This window comes from Tachypleus tridentatus, chromosome 8, assembly GCF_004210375.1.
Source record: "Tachypleus tridentatus isolate NWPU-2018 chromosome 8, ASM421037v1, whole genome shotgun sequence".
In the NCBI taxonomy this organism is placed as follows: domain Eukaryota; kingdom Metazoa; phylum Arthropoda; class Merostomata; order Xiphosura; family Limulidae; genus Tachypleus; species Tachypleus tridentatus.
This window is the reverse complement of record NC_134832.1, coordinates 80,218,044-80,230,376: the sequence shown is the minus strand read 5'-3', so window position 1 is coordinate 80,230,376 and position 12,333 is coordinate 80,218,044. Positions and strand designations below refer to the sequence as shown.

The window sequence follows — 12,333 nt, the reverse complement described above, 5'->3', positions numbered from 1 at the left end:
TATGTTTACATATTTGTATAAAATGCTACATTGAGCTTAATAAAATATTTGGAAGATAACTTTAATGAAATTACCGAGCAAATAATATGGACTGTCGTTGATTTGTAATTAAACACAAATCTGTACAATAGGCTATCTATGCTTTGCCCCCCCATGATTTCTAGCGGTATGAGTCCCCAAACATACCGCTGTGCCAATGAGGGGGCTTCACGATGAAATAGAGTTAACTCGGATATTTAATGAATTATTTATTAACAATTTGAATGAACTAGAAACTACAGTTATCAAACTGAAGAATGAAAAAGTTAATCTGAAGTGTTGCCCTTTATATCGGGGTAATTTTTTTAATCTACGACTGCAATAAACGTTCAGAAGACAAAACACAAATAATGGATTATTTAAGATTCTTTATTTTCAGATTATTCACAAGTAAAATATAGTCGAATACAAGAAGTAGAATATGCAAAGAAAGAAAATGTACTATTAATAAAACTCCGAGTGATTTTCAGCCTAGTTCGCTGTAAAGAGGAAAAATCCAATAGTTAGTTACTATCAATCTAAATACATGTATATCATTACTGGTCAAATGAATAAACTGTCGTAATCATCGCATTTTAAGAAAACAAAAAATAAATTTCTCAGATGACTAGATACTTAAAACAATGTATTAAATTAAAATTTTAGTCACAATTTCAAACTGAAGCTGAAATGTAAGTAATAATTTAACACCATATGTTTCTAATTCTTAGAAAAATTATTTTTTTTTTTAATTTCGTGCAAAGCTACTCGAGGGCTATCTGCGCTAGCCGTCCCTAATTTAGCAGTGTAAGACAAGAGGAAAGGCACGTAGTCATCACCACCCACTGCCAATTCTTGAGCTACTCTTTTACCAACGAATAGTAGAATTGACCCTCAGTTATAACGCCCCCACGGCTTAAAAGGCGAGCATGTTTGGTGTGACGGAGATTCGAACTCGCGACCGTCGCTCGGATTACGAGTCGAACGCCTTAACCCACATTTAACAAATTCCATATATACTCTTCAAAAAAAGAAACGCAAAAGGGATATTTTTGTTATTTTAAAGAGAAATATATGTAATAACGTTACAAGCTCAGAGTATGTGATGTTACACGTGTTAAGGCACTGATTGTTAGACCAAAATGACAATAAAAGTTGTACACATTGAAAACGGAGGAAAACATCGGATTTTTTCGCCAAAACACATTCGTGTCCAATAATTTGTTTGAGAGATCTGCATGTTCTGCAAGTGCAACATGTGCAAAACCTATAAAGTGACGGGTTCTCGGTTTCCATAGCTCAGTGTTAAGCCACTGACACGCAATACAGTTACGCCAAGACTGACTGAAGCACAACGCAACATCGCCATTGGTCGCTTGGAAGCAGGCGAATCTCGATCAGATGTTGCCAGAGCTGTGAATGTCCACCCAAGCACCATCACAAGGCTATGGAATCGTCACCAACAACATGGATCAACTTGTGACCGTCCACGATCTGGCAGACCTCGTGTGACCACGCCCGCACAAGATCGCTACATCCGGTTACGTCACCTTCGGGATAGGACCCACTGCGACGTCTACTGCCTCAACCATACCAGGGCTTCGTAGGATTTCCGATAAGATCGTACGCAACCGTCGACGAGATTCTTAGGCCCCATGTGCAACCCATCATGGTGAACGTCAACGACGTTTTTCAACATGACAACGCTCGTCCTCACATAGCCCGACTCACCACTGTTTTCTTGAGACACCACAACAACAACGTTCTTCTTGCCCTCCAGATCACCAGATTTAAACCCCATCGAACATCTTTGGGACAAGTTGGACCGACGTCTGCGACGGCGACAACCTCAACCGCAGACTCTACCTCAGCTTGCAGCAGCTTTGTAGGCTGAGTGGACAGCCATTCCATAGAATATGATTCGTCATCTCATCGATTCCATGGGCAGGAGATGCCAAGCAAGTTATTGATGCTCACGGGGGGCATACTCGTTATTGATGTTGAATGACATTAAACGTCAACTAGTGAGCGTGGACTTCGCCTTTGCAGACTTTGGATGTTCAGCAGTGAATGTGCAAAGTTTCACACATGTCATACAGAACTACCCGGAATAAACTTGTTAACAATATGTCTCAAATTTTGCCTTTTGCGTTTCTTTTTTTGAAGAGTATATTTTATTACATAACTCTCTTAGCGCACAAATAGTTTTTCTACCTCAGGTAGTCAGTTTAAAATACGTTTTCGTGGATTCATTTATGTGTTTGTATTTTCTTATAGCAAAGCCACATTGGGCTATCTGCTGAGCCCACCGAGGGCAATATTGTAATGCGTACACTACTAAAAAAATAAAAACTTAGTATAACTTAAAGAAGTAACTTGTTTAAATTCATCAAGTAGTTCAACAAATCAAACATTTGTACTTTATGCACTTTAAAATAATTACGAAAATATTCCAACTACCTCAAAGAAATTTGGTTAAGCAATAGTATTACGTAAAAATTACAATTTATAGGATTAAAAATTGGTTGAAAAAATCATGCGTGAGAAAAGTTCTACCAGCTCATAACTTATAAATTACATATTATTTAATTCATCCTCTAATCGTAATTCTTCTCAATTTGAAATTTAACTATTAATCTAACATTTTGTAGAAAGATCAAATATCGTACATTTCCAAATGTTAAAGGCATCATAGTAGAATACTTTCATCAAACACTTTTTAACAAAGTCCAATGTTTTATTACTTAACTCTTTTTTTTTTTCGCGCACTGTTTAATTTCCAAGTCCACGTTAGGAATAAAATACGTATAACATGTGAAATGTGTTATTTAAATACTGGTTATTAATATATTTGATACACCAGTCATCAAGGTTTGTATTTAATAGGAATTTATTTCTTACCGTCGGGTTAGGGTACTGAACAGGTGGCTCATGGGTTTTGATCTAAGCAGATCTATATTAAATTCAAATTATAGATAAGATCAAAACAAGAAAATATTATAAGTTACTAATAACTACTTTCACAAAAATATAAAGTTATAGGTTCCATATATTAAAATAGCTATTTGCATACAAGTGTCGTATGCATGTATTCACTATAGAGTTTCTTGTTGGCTTTTGAACTGAAACTAATTTAATTGACCTCTGGATTTTAGCGTTATACGTTCACAGCTAGGTCATTGGGAAACAGTTAAAGAGATGACAATCTATTATTCAAAACGTAATACAGTTAAGAATTAAAGCTGGAAATATTAATTCAGAATTTAGTGATCGAGTAATTTAAAAATATTTGTGAAGAACATAGAATATTTTGCTAGACGAAGTAATGAAAGGTAGAAAATGAGAATTCCGAAATGTGTTGAAGAATAAATGTAATATTTTAAATATAAGATAAATTGTTTTTCTAAATTATGGGTACATTAAATGCACATACATATATATATATGTATATATATATATACACCTTTAACTAAAATAATTATACCGTTTTTTATTTTCAAATACATAACGAACAATTAAAACAAAAGTCTTTAAAACAATTAATGTTTTAACTAGAATATCAGCTAAAATTCTAGAACCGTTACTATTGGCTCGTTGACATTTCGGTATACACGCCTCTAATACTATTTAAGCATAACGTAACAAGAAATATATTATTAGTGTTATTTTTCTCTCGTGAAAATCTTACATGTTAATTATCTAAAATAGTACATATATAATTTTTTTTAAGTACGAGAAACCTCAGTTTGTATTTTAACAGAGTTCGATTTTTTTAATGGCCTCAAAAATGAAAAGCTCACCAGGAAAGTACCCAAATTAACACCACAGTTACATCTGTTTCTTCGGAAGAAGTATTTTAGTGGGAAAAATGGAAAATAGTTTTGTGATGAATTCTGAAAAAAAAGAGTAATACAAGAGAACGGCTGAAATATTAAAAATGTTTATTGAGTATACTTTATAAATATTATTAATCTTTATTTCAAATTGAACGAAAACAAGGATCACGGTGTTTCTTTTGTTATGTACAAAGACAATATATTTGTAAAGAGTAATACAAGAGAACGGCTGAAATATTAAAAATGTTTATTGAGTATACTTTATAAATATTATTAATCTTTATTTCAAATTGAACGAAAACAAGAGTAATACAAGAGAACGGCTGAAATATTAAAAATGTTTATTGAGTATACTTTATAAATATTATTAATCTTTACCAAATTGAACGAAAACAAGGATCACGGTGTTTTTTTGTTATGTACAAAGACAATATATTTGTTCGAAGTTTTATTGCCAGTAAAATTTAAACAGTATCTAACTTTTTGCGGCTCTTGCTTGAAGAATAAGTAAAAACAACAGGTACACTGATTGATTTTAAATTAAACCTTTTATTTTTCGTTACTGTTTATGTTTAATAAAACGTACAAAAATTAAACACTTACCAATTCGTCATTGACAGTGTATTAAACTGCAATAAAGACGAAAAAGATAATATGTTAGAAAGAATACCTCCGAGTCTAAAATATTTTGTGAAAAAATCGACAAGTGAAGTCTTAACCATAAATTGACTTGATTTAATGTCGTTGATTATCGATGAGATCCGAATATTACATCATATTCAATAATTTTATTGTTTTGCTGTTACAGCACTCATTGTAAAACTGATAAAAGAACTGAAAAAAATCTTTAGAAGTGAAAACATAAAAAAATGAAAAATTTCGAGTTGTGGGATTAAATGCCAATATCGATATTATTTCTGCATTTTCCATATATTGTTAAAGACACTGTTGCCATTTGTTTTGTTTTGTTTTTTGTGCAAAGCTACTCGGGGCTATCTGCGCTAGCCGTCCCTAATTTAGCAGTGTAAGACTAGAGGGAAGGCAGCTAGTCATCACCACCCACCGCCAACTCTTGGGCTACTCTTTTACCAGCGAATAGTGGGATTGACCGTCACGTTATAATACCCTATGGCTGAAAGGGCGAGTAGGTTTAGTGCGACGGGGATTCGAACCCGTGATCCTCAGATTACGAGGTCCAACGTCTTAACGCGCTTGGCCATGCCAAGCCCCGTCATCAAAGAAAAATTCAAGATTATTTTATATAAAAATTAAAATACTTTGCAATTTTTTGACAAGTATATTCAGATGTTATTTGGTAAATATAAACACTGTCACCTGTTCTTTGACGGTTGCATTGGTACAAATTGCGTCCAAAAACTCCAGATCGGTTAGGTCCGATGCGGTTTGATTCTGGCAGAGTTCCTTGGCGTTTCTCTAACATTAAGCAAAATAATGACGTTAAAGCTTATAAAAACACGCCTTTATTCTAAAAAAAAAAACATAAAGCAACTTTACAAAAAAATATAAATATAATTAATAAATGATGTGGGAGTTAAGACCTGTCGTGGTTTCTGTTCATCAGTAAACTTTACATAGTTTGTCAAAACCACATCTCTATCATAAATTTTAAATTAACCATAAATAAAAATTATTTCATAAATGATATGACCGTTTGGGATTATTAGTTCCATTTAATCTATTACTCTATGATTATTGAATGTTTAATAAATTGTATAACAGTGATATTATTCTGTTTTTCTACTACATATTTTCTGTGGGAATAATAAAAAATAAAACTACTGCTTAACAGTGAGTTTGATTTATAAGCATATATTATTTATCTGTTTCATTTCTGTTCACTAGATGGCTATAATGTTTTTTTATTATGCAACAGCCATTTGTGCCAAAACAATTTCTGTAACAAATAAGAAAGAAAGAGTACTCTAAATTATTTCACATTATCAAGAAGATCAAGTATTTATGCAACTGATATAGCTTCTTGATTATCAAAACAATACAATATACAGTGGTATAATTTTCTTCAAATTTTAATGGGGCCGAGCTTGGCAACTGTCTGTGTATGAGTGAAACCATATTTCATGGCCTAGGATCTGCATGGTGTCCTCTATTAATCGAAGTAACCCTGTATACACATACAGTTAGTTGGGGTGAGGTTGAAAGGCTTGGTTTCTGTAAATATCCCTTTAATATTGGTCCAGCGATTCGAGGTACTTGCACCAACCTATAGGAACTATTCCAGTTCCGTTCCACTGGACGTCAATGTAATACAAGATTCGAGAAACTGATAAAACTGATGTGATACTAATAATATATGATCTTCAAAAAAAAGAAAAAAGGGATATTTTGTTATTTTAAAGAGAAATATATGTAATAACGTTACAAGCTCAAAGTATGTGATGTTACACGTGTTGAGGCACTGATTATCAGAGCAAAATAACAATAAAGTTGTGCACTTTGAAAACGGAGGAAAACATCGGATTTTCGCCAAAACGCATTCGTGTCCAATAAATTTGTTTGAGAGATCTGCATGTTCTGCAAGTGCAACATGTGCAAAATCCTATAAAGTGACGGGTTCTCGGTTTCCATAGCTCAGTGTTAAGCCACTGACACGCAATACAGTTACGCCAAGACTGACTGAAGCACAACGCAACATCGCCATTGGTCGCTTGGAAGCAGGCGAATCTCGATCAGATGTTGCCAGAGCTGTGAATGTCCACCCAAGCACCATCACAAGGCTATGGAATCGTCACCAACAACATGGATCAACTTGTGACCGTCCACGATCTGGCAGACCTTGTGTGACCACGCCCGCACAAGATCGCTACATCTGGTTACGTCACATTCGGGGTAGGACCACCACTGCGACGTCTACTGCCTCCACCATACCAGGGCTTCGTAGGATTTTCGATAAGATCGTACGCAACCGTCGACGAGATTCTTAGGCCCCATGTGCAGCCACATCATGGTGAACGTCAACGACGTTTTCAACATGACAACGTCCGTCCTCACGCCCGACTCACCACTGTCTTCTTGAGACACCACAACATCAACGTTCTTCCCTGGCCCTCCAGATCACCAGATTTAAACCCTATCGAACATCTTTGGGACAAGTTGGACCGACGTCTGCGACGGCGACAACCTCAACCGCAGACTCTACCTCAGCTTGCAGCAGCTTTGCAGGCTGAGTTGACAGCCATTCCACAGGATGTGATTCGTCATCTCATCGCTTCCTTGGGCAAGATATGCCAAGCAGTTATTGATGCTCACGGGGGGCATACTCGTTATTGACGTTGAGTGACGTTAAACTTCAACTCGTGAGCGTGGACTTCACCTTTGCAGACTTTGGATGTTTAGCAGTGAATGTGCAAAGTTTCACACATGTCATACAGAACTACCAAAGTCTTCACCTTTGCAGACTTTGGATGTTCAGCAGTGAATGTGCAAAGTTTCACACATGTCATATAGAACTACCCGGAATAAACTTGTTAACAATGTGTCTCAAATTTTGCCTTTTGCGTTTCTTTTTTTGAAGAGTATATATATGTATATATATTATCACTGAATTATAAAAAACAAATGTTTATTTATCAACCTATTTCAATGAAATTATTTTAAAACAGAGGAAAAGAGCTAGTACAAAAAAATTGCAAAATTAATTATAATGTAGGGATGGAAATGCCAAAAATTACAGAAACTCTATTGAGCCATAACCAAAAACTCGTGAAAATTACATGATAATCAAAGTTTGGAAAGCTGGAAAATTTTCGTTATGGACAGACAAACAGACAAAAGTCGTTTCATTACATAAATTACACTATCATTCTACACACCACATTTGTTGGGTTTTTGTCCAGAATACACTTGTATCGTGCCACTCTTGTTCCATTATTCACATTGTCATCTGAAACATGAACAAATGTGAAGTCAGTTCTGTTACCTCATATATTGAAATAACTATAAAAATGTTTCGAAATAATACCACTTTACATGTTGAACACAACATAAATGAGCAATTGTATAACATAAATATATATATATCGCTAAGAAAATTTATTTTCCATTATATGCTTTTATTTCTGTTTTCGTAATATTCAAAAACAGTACAATAATTATAGTTCGAATCCTTCTATAGTATATTTTAAACAATACTGTAATATTATAAAAGAAAGGACCGATATTAATCTAACCATCATTATCAATAATCTAAAAATTCTAAACTGGACGAATCTCGTGAAATTATTTGGATAACGACCGAAGGTGTGGGGATTTGAATAAATCTTTCAGCTCGATTTGTGAAACATTCACCTGGAGTGTAATGACAGGTTGCGAGTACAAATCTGGAGCGTGAAAACGAAAAAGAAATTAAAGTTTGATATCTAATCATTTTTGTGACTCTTACGGTAGAATTATAAATATTAAAAGAATAGTAATGTAAACTATATTGACAATTTTACAAATTCTAATATTTTTAACAAACATTCATAAAGATGTAGTTAAAACTTAACTTCAAAGATTGATGGGCCACGCATAGCCAGTTGGTTTGGAGACTTGACTCAATTGCATTACCGAACATACTCACTATTTCAGCTGCGAATAAGTTATACTATATTAATTCCATTATTATTCTACAAATAGTAACCCCAAAGCTGGCGTTGACTCAATGCTTTCTTTCATGTCTATCATTTCCAAGTAAGAGACGGCTAGCGCAAAGAACCCCCCAGTGTATCTTTCAAAAATTAAAAAAATGAGTAATTATCATTCCATGGGATAAACTTAAATGTTACGACCTGCGTAATCATTAATAGCACAACAACTGTCACAGTTATACTGTACTTAAAAATGAGAATGTTGAATGTGTTCAACACCTTATCGTGCCTGAAACCTTGGACTTTGCATGCTAACCATTAGGTCACGTTTAACCAGTAATTTTGTTACCATGGAAATCCTAAAGTTACTAAAATTGTTCACATTAAAATTTCTGCCATTAGTATTTTATCCACATACTCTGCAAAAACTTTGCACGTAACAACTGTCAATGATTACTAAATATTCGTTACTTTTACTTATCTCTTACTGAAGTAAGCTTACATTAACATTAATTAATTAAGTATAGTACCGTACAGATAACATTAACAGAGGCTCAGTCTCTTTTGTTTTCTTTACTTCTCTTATTCATATTTTTACTTCAGATCTAGCTATCTTTGTTTATCTTTTTGTATTTATTATTTTGTTTATAAATATGTTACATGATGTTCTATAGATAGGTGATTTATTTTATTAGTGTATTTTTATTATTTGAGTTTCTTCCTCTTTCATCCAATAAATCTACATAGAGTTAGCATTCGTGAAAATTAAACGCTTTTCTATCCAAAATAAGATATTGTAGATAACGTGCTAAAAACAAGAGCGTTGATGTTATAAAGAAAAGGATTGCAGTAATAAGTTACAAAGCCTGTCAAATACCAGAAACGATTGCACAAGAATTCAGATATGGCTTTGGATATCAAAGGATGACGAAGTAATGATAAAATGGTGTTTGACTTCAGATATTTCTTTCACATTCCTCTATTTGTCCACTACAGATTTCAAATCAGAGGTATTTAAAAATTACATTTGAAATATATCTTTTATCTCTCTAAGATACTGTTCATGAGATCTTTCTTTCAGTAACGTAACTCATTACCCACGTTAGAGATAAAAAACTATCCTAATAAACTTTTACCTTTCATTGTTCTCCACAGCTGTTGAAGACTAGAACTGAGCAAATACTTTCTATATTTATTTGTTAAATTTCACGCAAAGCTATCCAATGGCTAGTCATCTCTAATGTTGAAGTGATAGACTGGAAGAAAGGTAGCTAATCAAGAAGAGCCCACTACAAACTTGTGTTATTCTTGTCAGACTGAATATTGAAAATTTGACATACACTCTCATAACGCAACTACTGTCACAGGGAGAAGTGAGATTTTTATTTAACTTCAACTGATAGCAATTGTACAAGAAACACAAAACCTCAGATATATTTTAAGCTACTCTAAAATCAGGGCCGCATTCGACGCAGTCGTGTATTGTGTTTTCCACAAAAAAATTTATAAGCTATTTTTAGCACACACTCCTTTGATTTAAAAACTGTAATGAATGAATTAAGAGATGTGTTGAGAAAAATATGAACTCTAGAATGATTTTATCACTGTTGTTAAGCTTGAATATACCTAACAATTTTTAATGTTTACTTAAATTACATACCGTCATGTTATTGGTGTATTTTATTAAGATATTTTTTTATCAAAATCGCTTAATAAAAGAATATTCGTGTTGAAGATTTTATCTTAGCGGATATGTAAATATTACTTCATCCTCTGGAAAACGTACTAGGTATTTTCGTTTTGAATTTAATAAAAAACATTTTTCTATACCCTAACAAAAGACAATATTTACACAAACGATATTAAAACTCCAAGTACCGAGCGCTTTTGAAGAGTAATATTTTTCGACGGGATTCAAAAGCGAAAATTTTAGAATGTTGCGTTTAATTGACCCAAGATGAAATATTAATAACAACAAAAACAATAAAGTAGACAAAATCCACTTACTGCAGATGAGGATGTTAAATAACCGTTCCTTGAAAGGACAGGAGGAAAAGCCAAATCCATGAAATCCTCTGCTTCAAGACAACAGCTCAGCAAAATAAAAGCAAAGAGCAGGAATTTCTTGTCCATCTTGTTGATGCTGTACTGATATTAACTTCTCTTACCCGTTGCATATAAATATATATAGTTATGACTAAAGAAAGAAAAAAAAATTTCATCACATACTACATTGTGGTATTTCCAAGGTTTGAAACACATTACTTTCAGGATGTACGTTGTGTAGCATAAAAGACAATGCACATTTAAAGTAACAATAATTCAATCCAACACAGACATCAGTAAGAGGAAACCAGAATAAGTTATACAATTGTTGATATTTTTCATAATATATAATATTCGTAAAAAACAACATTATCATTCATAATGAATGAATAAATAATCAAGATACAGTAACGTCAGTGTACATTTATTGTTAAAACACTTTAATACAAACTATCACAGAGTTTACATTCTTTAATATATAATACTTAAAGTATAAAGCAAAGTGTGTGTGTGTGTTTTCTTATAGCAAAGCCACATCGGGCTATCTGCTGACCCAACCGAGGGGTATCGAACCCCTGAGTTTAGCGTTGTAAATCCGTAGACTTACCTCTGTACTAGCGAGGGGCTAAAGCAAAGTAAATATAATAAAAAGTTTCGATATTTATATGTTGAATTATGTGGCTCAGTCTGAGGAGCCACACCACTAAATCCTGGTTTCAATATTCGTGGTCGGGAAAGTATAAATAGCCCATTGTGTAGCTTTGTGATTAGTATCAAAGATACAAAAAGTAGGTTAGTTTAAACATATTTAATCAAATAATGTTATACCCATTAAGATATAATTATTAATATAATTGTTACATATAATATTCATAGCAACCTATTGAAACTTTTCACAAATAACTTTTGTTTTAAATTATGCGTGTCACATATAGTAACAAAATATTATGTTTGTGAATAAATAACGATCGTAACATTTCATTACACCCTATGACAAAAATGTCCACTTTAATATTATAATGATTATGACGTCTATTTACGATATGCTACAGAACTGTCTTGTTATGTTTGACAGATGTGGCACCAATATGTCACGAGAATTTCATGTTTTACGTGATTACGGTGTCATTAAAGACATTGTGTGTCTTGTTGTACGTTATGACAATGGCATCTTATTACAATAAACCACTTTGTAATTTGAACAGATTCGTTCAATCATCGGTCAAAAAAAACATTTTATTAATATAAATAATGTGGACAGTTGATGGTACCACTATGGTAACCATTAACCGACACACACAGCAGTGTAAATAGCAGATAATTGACGCTCACGTCATTGTTCTTTACGAAATCGAACCTTACGATCACCAAAACATCAGAATCAAATATGGATCTTTTCTTAATAAAACTGTCACTAATCAGTTTGAACCAACTAGTTGAACGTGTCCAGATTTTCGCAATAGAACATGAATCACAAAACACAAATAAAATGTTATGATTCTGTGGAACTGTTAACTGATACAATGTTGTTGTTTTTTTACTAAAATAATCTTTAAGAATCTTGAGAAGATAATAAAGTTCAGTTATAGTTTAAAAAGTTATCAGTACGTTCACAACAGTCATCTTAAATTTTAAGGTTTAGAGCAAAACTTTTTTAAGTGATTGGATTAGATAAAATGTTTGAAGCTCAAATACTAAAACAATTCACACGTTCAGCTTGTACAAATTATTCTTTTCAAACAAAGCTTCCAGAATATTTCTAAAACTATTTATTCTCCATGGTATTATTATTTTCAAGCTCACAAAAAAAAGCATTTCTTTTCTTT

General features: G+C 33.1%; 2 long non-coding RNA genes across 2 annotated transcripts; both read right to left on the bottom strand.

Moving 5' to 3' along the window:
• Nucleotides 1-390: 390 nt before the first annotated feature.
• LOC143222777 (uncharacterized) lies at nt 391-4,473 on the bottom strand. Its single transcript, XR_013012479.1, has 4 exons — nt 4,458-4,473; nt 3,819-3,911; nt 2,920-2,971; nt 391-518 (listed from the first exon to the last, which is right to left on the bottom strand). It is a non-coding gene; the product is annotated as an uncharacterized LOC143222777 (long non-coding RNA).
• Nucleotides 4,474-5,181: 708 nt separating this feature from the next.
• LOC143224193 (uncharacterized) lies at nt 5,182-10,586 on the bottom strand. The gene is made up of 3 exons (XR_013013258.1): nt 10,469-10,586; nt 7,706-7,776; nt 5,182-5,288 (listed from the first exon to the last, which is right to left on the bottom strand). It is a non-coding gene; the product is annotated as an uncharacterized LOC143224193 (long non-coding RNA).
• Nucleotides 10,587-12,333: the final 1,747 nt, after the last annotated feature.